General features: G+C 37.8%; 1 long non-coding RNA gene and 1 other non-coding gene across 2 annotated transcripts in view; both read left to right on the forward strand.

Annotated features, from left to right (window-relative positions):
• Positions 1 to 211: 211 nt before the first annotated feature.
• trnar-ucg (transfer RNA arginine (anticodon UCG)) lies at positions 212 to 284 on the forward strand. The gene has a single exon. It is a non-coding gene; the product is annotated as a tRNA-Arg (tRNA).
• Positions 285 to 5,494: 5,210 nt separating this feature from the next.
• The window catches only part of LOC143528921 (uncharacterized), a 17,470-nt gene continuing 14,547 nt past the window's right edge, over positions 5,495 to 8,417 (forward strand). Inside the window, exons 1-2 of the long non-coding RNA XR_013134551.1 lie at positions 5,495 to 5,962; positions 7,785 to 7,977. This is a non-coding gene — a long non-coding RNA (uncharacterized LOC143528921). The remainder of the gene's footprint in view (positions 5,963 to 7,784; positions 7,978 to 8,417) is intronic.

Here is an 8,417-nt window from a genome sequence, read left to right on the forward strand (position 1 = left end):
CTAGTATATGAAGTAAAGACCTGTAGCAAGTGATTTTTTAAATATTTTTGTTTTATCTACAGTCTAGTTAGGCGGGTTTGCTAGCTAACTAGATAGACGTCACAAGCGCCGTTGCCCTGGTACCTGCGGGCTTGTTTACAACCAGACCGCGTTCGGCTGTTGCGCCCTCACTTTATATTGGAACATACCTGCGTTTTCCGTTATCAGGGTGGGCCTCGTGGCCTAATGGATAAGGCGTCTGACTTCGGATCAGAAGATTGCAGGTTCGAGTCCTGCCGGGGTCGCACTTTTCAGAAACAGTACAAAATACATCGTTCGAGTAGCTTATGTGCAAAAATCTAAGCAATTAAACACTTGTTTCTATGCTTGTATGTGTAGTAAATCGTAGCAGAAACTGATTTATTTGATCTAGCCACCACTAGATGAAAATAAACTATGCAGCGGTGATCTGTCTATTGTATAATTATAATGTAAATGTGCCATATTTTGTCAATTGTGATTTTTACACCGCAATCGAAATTTGTCCTCCGCTTTTAACCCATCTGTGCAGTTAGAACACACACACACACACACACACACACTAGTGATTAGGCCTACTAGGGGGCTGTGGATCACACGTGCCCAGAGCGGTGGGCAGCCCTAGCCCGGCGCCCGGGGAGCAGTTGGGGTTAGGTGCCTTGCTCAAGGGCACCTCAGTCATGGCCTCAGGTCTGGGAATCGAACCCACGACCCTGCGGTCACAAGACCAGTTCCCTACTCCAGGCCATGACTGCCCCATATACATGTAAGTAGGCTATTAATATGTAGCCAAAGGAATTTCCCTGATATGATGATGACTTCTTTTGTCATTACTATACTTTCAAAAACAAGAAGCATTAATGTAGGCAATTATTGTTTTGAGTGATGTGCCAGAGTCTAGATGAAGTTTGATGTCTACAGTAAACAAACACTAAAGCAATACAATGCATTATGAAATACAACATATTTTTAAACTTTTGCTTAATAACGTAAAGGTTTTGCTCATCCAAACTGGAGTGGGTTTATGAATACAGTCACACACAAATGAATGCATTTATAATGCAAGTTCTCAAAATATTTATTTCATTTTCACAGTGTACATGTAGCGTAAAAGAAGAGTAATTTCTGTTCATCCATCTCTGTGCCAACATCATGTAATCCATTTTAGGCCTGAAAAAGAAAGTCACTTATGGAGGTATTCTGGTAGCTCATCCTTATCAGCTCAGAAAAATAATTGCCTAATATTATAAGAAATGCACAGACACTTGTTGATTTCTGTAGGGATAGGGAAACTGAAATTACCATGTGATAGAAATGCATCAAATGGAGCATAGATAATTCATATTTTACAAGCCATCCCTGGAGTGCTTGACTTCAGTTCTTAGCGTTTATGCTACTCTGACCTTTATAAATGCACCCCACATATGTAATGTCTTTTAAGGCTGAACAGTAAAAGAATACAAAACATTTAATTTGCACTCTTTGTTAAAAAAACAAAGATTCTTGCACTTATAACGTTCATCCACAAGATGTCACTCTTCGACCACATGCAGTGTAGGTTCAGGTTTAAAAATGCGCAAGGTCGCTTTTATTTGCTTAATGTGTATTAAGTGCATTTCTGGAAAAATGTGCCCAATTTCATGTTTCTAGGCTTATATATGGTTTTCAAGTATTTTGACTAATACATATATTTCAAAATAGACTTGCTTGCTTATATCTTATCACTCAACATTATTGTGAATAACAAATCCGTTAAATGACAACGCCAGCGGTGCTTTAGTAACCAAGTCACAGTTACAGCATGTGCATAATTCGGATAGATTATTTAGGATAACTATCACGGTAAAATTTGTTGAGAACTATGGAGGTTTCATTTTAACCGAACATCATTGCACCCGTAACTGATTTTTTAAAATAGTGATAGCTATTGGTTATTTGTTAAAATGAGTATAGGCTAAATGTGTTTTATTAGCTAATGGAGTATCATACTAGACAATTTTAATTGAACAATGAGAGCTTATTAAAGAAAACATTTCGTAGCGATTTGTAATGAACAACCAGTATTTCAGTATGACTTTTTATTCATCAGGATTGTCTCGCTGATCTCTGTATATCACTGAACAAAGACCAGGGAAAGGAAATATGTAAAATGAGAAAAAAGTTAAATACTTTATCGCCAACAAGATTATTTATTAATCAAATCATCGGAGTTCACATTTTTAGATCTACTGCACTTTAAAAGTTTGTACTTTGAATATATTCTAGCAGTGATACAGAATAAAACAGACAGAATGGATTATTTACATTCCAACAAACCAGGCCAAGTGTTTTGCCTCATCTTGTTCTTTTTGTTTTTGAAAAATTTCAGCTAATAAAACGCCGGAGAATGTCTTTCCTTGTCTTTCCTTAAGCATCAGGAAAACACCTTAAGGAAACAGGAAGAGTATTGCATTTTACCTACACACTAATAAACGTAGTTCTAAAAGAGTTTTTTTCATGCGTTGACATAGGGTTAGGGTTAGGGTTAGTCAAGCCTTTCAAAATGCATTTGTATTGCAAGGCACAATTTCCGTTGTAGGGTGTACAGCAAAAATATCGAGTGGTTTAGATGAGACAAAGGATTCATTTGTAAGAGCACACAGATAAGGCATCCCGTTAACGGAAGAACAAAAATCTAAGTCTGTGGAGGCGTGTGATCTGAAGAGCACGTGCAAGTGCCTAAACAACAAATGTATTCTGATTTTTTTTTAGTTTAATTATAGTTGCGGGAATAAACATTAACAAAGGCAAGTTTATTGCCCCGTGCTTCTAATGGTATTTGTAGTCCAGTTTTAATTTAACTGTGAGAGAAATTTGGATAAGAAGTTATTAGGAAATGTAAAATTACATTTAATGTTGTCTAACTGGGTCTTGAATTGTTAGCATATTTACGGTAACCTTGCTCTTCTCAAACAATATTAAACTGAATTAGTCAGACTTCCCTAGATGCACGGAAGGCGTATGCCCTCAGTGTGTGTGTGTGTGTGTGTGTGTGTGTGTGTGTGTATGTATATACAGTACAGAGAGAGAGAGAGAGAGAGAGAGAGAGAGATATTATATATATATATATATATATATATATATATATATATATATATATATATATATATATATATATATATATATATATATATAATATCTCCCTGTCTCTTTCTGTTCATTTTTAATATTTATATATCTTATGATCTTATGGGGCAGACTATGGTTTCAGCAAGGACTGTATTAATGTAAGGTGGAAACCACTACAGAAATGAAGCAGCCTAATCTTTTTCTAAAGAGCAGTTACGCTTAAATCGTAGACCAGAGTTTGACAAAGCGCTTATTGGAGACCCTTGCCTCTAGAGGTCAGTATTGTAGTAAATGTTTCATAAATCCATACTGCAAATTAGCTTACGCTTCAGCCCATAGACAATTTAGACGGTTATTTTTTTTTATAAGTATTTACTTTAAAGCCAAACCATAAACTGTTTAAAATGTTTCTGACAATTAGGATATTTTACGTTTTAAAAGGATAGTTTTAACCTGCCAGTTAGAACCTGTTGGGGCAAATAGCTTACCACGAGCCCAATGCAAAATTATCGTGCTGATAATATTCGTGCAAGTAGCCACTATGGGCCTAGAAGAATTTGTTCGTAAACTTCCGGTAGATGTTTAAAAATCTTCACGTCGAGAGTACATTTCGGCAACTGCGCAAGTGCCACTTCCAAAAACCGTTTTAACGATAGCATATAGGTCGCAGTAGGTTACTGTGCAGTACAGGATAAGAGGCTAACCCGACTGAAGCACGTTCGTCAAAAGACACACAATAAGCCATTCACTTAACCCCCATGACCTACGCTAAATTGAGAGGCTGGACCCTTAAACGGAGCACTTTATCATCACAAAAGTTGAAAGGGGTCAAGGACCTCTGCCACGCGGCTATCGGGCTGTCCAGTCAGTCTCGCTGTGGTCCATTTTAATTGAAATCGTTTTTATTTTGCCAAATAAATATTTTCAAAGAAATGCTGTGTGTGTGTGTGAGAGAGAGAGAGAGGGGGGGAGAGAGAGAGATTTAAAATGTTATGAAAAAAGACATGTAAATATGGTTAAGAATGTACCGTTGCATAAATAAAAATGGGTAGTCTACCTTAAGCTTAAATGCCTGAAAATTACTTACTAAAACTGAATTTAACTATCATGCATTGCTATTGGAAACGTCGTGCATTGTCTATAGACTATTAATATAGTCCTCGCGACTGACACAAAGACAAATAAAGATAGATATCGCCTAGGGTTCCATCTATTACAACCATCCCACTGAACGGCATTTCGGCGCCCACTACTACAATCCAAGGTGGCCGAAATTCATTTCAGTAAATGCATGAAAATCCTTAAATCTCACTGAATACTGTAAGCACTGCTTCCACTGAATTAATCTATAGCTCAAATTAAACGAAGCGCAGTGATGTGGGTGTTTCACAGAGCATTTAGTAAATCCGTCTTTGCCTTTATAAAAGAAAGACAACATCCTCCTGCATGTCTTTGCTAGAAGTTCTGATTAACTTTCCACTTAGGCCTACATGAAGCACGACGGTCACATCTTTCTGTCGCGTGCAGCTGCACGTAAACAACACGTGCATAAAAAACAATTATATGTATCAACACTGTTCATAGTTGCAATTAATTAAGGCTTATTAGCATGCATAGTAACATACTGGTAAAATCCAATGTTAAAACCCTGTGTGGTCAGTGGTTCGAACACAAGAAACAAACGAAAACGAAAGAAAGCTGAAATTTCACATTATATACCATCTTGTTACTGATGGAGAGTGTTTTGGAAATGATAGCTCAGTTTGTTATAAGTATGGCATATTGTCATTGACTGTAAAGCAGGGATTATACATTACTTAAGGTATAACTTGTTGGGATAAACGGTCAAATCCAAGTTTTCCTCAAGACAACAGGTGGAATAGAGCAGTTGCTGGCGTTTCAAAAGTCTGTTCAACTTAGTAAACTTTACGACGTGATTTCGTTGTAGTAACAGTTACTACCTATGAAATGTAATATTCGTGAACTTAGGATTTATAGCCAATAAATAAATACGATTTAAAACTATTTTGTCGCATGGTTTTGTCTTAGTCAACAACACCACACATCATAAAGGTTCATAAAGATAAGGTACAACAACTAGCCAATCGATATTTAGTTTATTGCATAGACGGGGCTACATCATTTCTTAGTGCACGCGAATACAGACACCCGCTACCCGGCGCGGAGAGAGAGAGAGAGAGAGAGAGAGAGAGAGAGAGAGAGAGAGAGAGAGAACGCTCCATCCTCTCGTCGAATCTCCATCTCTGTGATTGGTCATTCGCCTGCCTGCTGCTTCGGTGACGTCACTGCAGGAGAGAACTGACTGGAGACGAGACGTTTAGACTGAAACTAGAGACTTCGAGGCTACTGAGAGCATCGCACGCACGGAGGACCACAATGGATGCGTGCTCAAGCCCTGCAGAGAACGGATTGCAGCATGAAATATAGATAATCCTATACTTAAGTTTGGTTAGATAAAGTAAACTGCACTATACCCTTGGCCGAATTCTGTAGCCAGATTTCGAGGGAAGAATTCCCCATCTTGGAAATAAACTGCCTGTTTCATTCACTGGATCTTTAAAGAGGCAGCATCCGAAGCATGAATAGCTACGGACTTTGAGAGGAAAATGCCCACTGGCCGGTCGTATTGACGATGACTATTTTTAAATTTTATTTATTTTTGGCAGTGAATATTTGTGCGCACGCTGTTATCACAGTTGAGCAGCGTAATCTTCATCGCCAGACACACCGGAACCTGTAAATGTGCCCAACACGAGTGTTTTAACACCGCGCGTTCTGAGCATCTCCAAGAGAGACACGCACGTCATTCTGAAAAGTAAGTTTTTTTTCTTTTTCTCTATTCATTTTCACGTATTTCTAGATTTTAAATCTGATTGCTCTGTGGATAATAATCACGTGATAATTTTGGGGTATCTTTCGTTTGGTCAGTAAGTAGCCTGTGACTCAAAGTTACGCATGTAAGGCTTTTGCTTATCGTGTTCCCTAACGTAACAAACGAGGTCACGCTAAGTGGTCTCGAGTATTTCCCTCGCGCATTCTCTTATTCCACACTAACTTAGAAAATCAAACGTAGTGATCGGCATGCCTTTATATTAAATGTAGTTTAATTGTAACAAAGATGTGATAGAGTGTAATCAAAGCTAACGGGCTATTATAAATCTGTGCGACCAACCTTTCACGAGGATGCGGAAACCTACTGATAAGTTCAGAGCACGACCAGGCAGGCCTCAACAGAATGCATTACAGACATATGGTCCTATAAGAAGTGACATAATCCTGAATTTATACAAAGATTTCTACATCCTGGTGTTCATAATATAACAGGATGTATTATGGAATGCGCATTTTGTGGTTGTTTAATAGACTACATTGCTTTTTTTTCTCATATAAAAGACGAGGTCATTGTTGCTTGCCCATAGATTATTAATTGCCCCAGTGTGTAAATTCGTTATGTCCATGCACTACTGCATTAACAAAATGAGACTACGTGTCCTCTAATTATTGCAATTTACCTACCACTGCTGGCTGCAAATACTCTGTGTATTGACTTGCATTATAAGTTTCATTTTTTAGATGTAGCACAACAGGTAAACAAAGTAGTCACAAAGAAATTAAACCACATGACGTCACGCGCTCAGCGCGCTCCAAAGATTCGTGGGATGATTAGGGGGTTGGTTCAAATAGTCAATTTACAGGCTCGAGGTGAAAAATAGACCCGCCCAAGTTAGTTGCATCAGTGTTTTTTCAATACATTTTAAACTCACCCTTCACAATTAAATATCTAATATAAATGGGCTATAGATAATAAGAGCAATGTAAATTTACAAAAAGACCCGCAATGTTTGGAAAAACAAGCAAACTAAAATGTTAGAATTTATAGATAAAATCACATGTCGGCTATTCGTCTTAGCTGGTGATAAACTTTTTTTTAACAGTGACCAGGATCCCTTACGGAATATGTTGTAACTGCCTAATTATTACTTCAGTGTTAGAAAGTCTGATTAACCATGTGGAAATAAGTGAGCTGAGTAAGAAGTTGGTTGAAAGGACAGCGTTTTGTTGTTAACCTTAAGAAGTATTCTCTTCAGAAGTATTTTCTTTTATCTGTTCGACTGTGATTTTTGGGTCCTTTAAAAATGATCGTGAGTTTCATTTCAGTTTATGGAAATAAACAGTAACAGAAGCTGTGACACAATGAATTGATGACCAAAGGTGGCCTAAAGGCGCAATGCCCGGAGCCCAACAGCACTGATGAAATGGCCTATCTTAGTAATAATATCGTTGTGGTTGTTATTAGACGACCGGGGCAATTCATGTATAAATGGGCAAAATAAATGACAACCCCGGGGTCCAAAGCAGGTCTTAACCGAAGAAGACACTGACGGGACATTCTTCATTCGCTTTCAATGCGAATTTTGCAGTTCCAGGCTTGGACATGTGGGTTAGCCTGATGTAGGCGCGCGCGTGATGTTGAATGAAATAGGAGTGATACATCTAATATGCACGTACGGATGCATCAATGGAAGATTTTCACAACTCAACGCATGCATAACTAAACAGGGGTTTGGGGATGCATTTAAACAAACTACAATTATGGGATTTTCCTTACATGTTTTAACATTGTCTTTGTTCATCAGGTCTACTTTATGAGATGCTCCACGTTACATACCAGGAGAAAGGGGTCGGTTGCTATCTTTGGTTATCTAGCTGTATGAGTGTTTGTCTGCCGTCATAAAGCTAGATAACCGAAAGTAGAAATGGTCTCCTATTCTGCGCTAGTTACATTCAAACATATATTCAAAGATCACCTGGTCGGGGATCAACCTTCAGGTAAGCAGAGTTGTGTATCCACGTCTTAGTCATTCTACACTTATGAAGCTTCATTTGTTTTATATGAGACTTTTAGTTGTAGCTATGGGCAATAATATACACAATTAAAATATGATTTATTCTGTTCTTGGCGTCTCTAGACATTAAGGCCTACTCTGTAGATTTGAAGGTATGGGCATAAGTATGTCTATAATTCTAATTTAGTATAGACTGATTACCTATGGTCAACTTTAACGCATTATCAATATTGAAACCTTCGACCTAAAATGTACTTTTTGTTTCATAGTTTTGTAATGTACGTGTTAGTTTAATATTTATACATGATAAACGGATGCCTTAGGTTCAGAAAACTCTTCAGTTGGCTATTGACTTTTTTCTTGTACTTTTTAACATGGACTGATTTATATATCCATTATCCTGAAACCATAGGAAGGCAATTA

Source organism: Brachyhypopomus gauderio, chromosome 12 (assembly GCF_052324685.1).
Source record: "Brachyhypopomus gauderio isolate BG-103 chromosome 12, BGAUD_0.2, whole genome shotgun sequence".
Classification (NCBI taxonomy): Eukaryota; Metazoa; Chordata; class Actinopteri; order Gymnotiformes; family Hypopomidae; genus Brachyhypopomus; species Brachyhypopomus gauderio.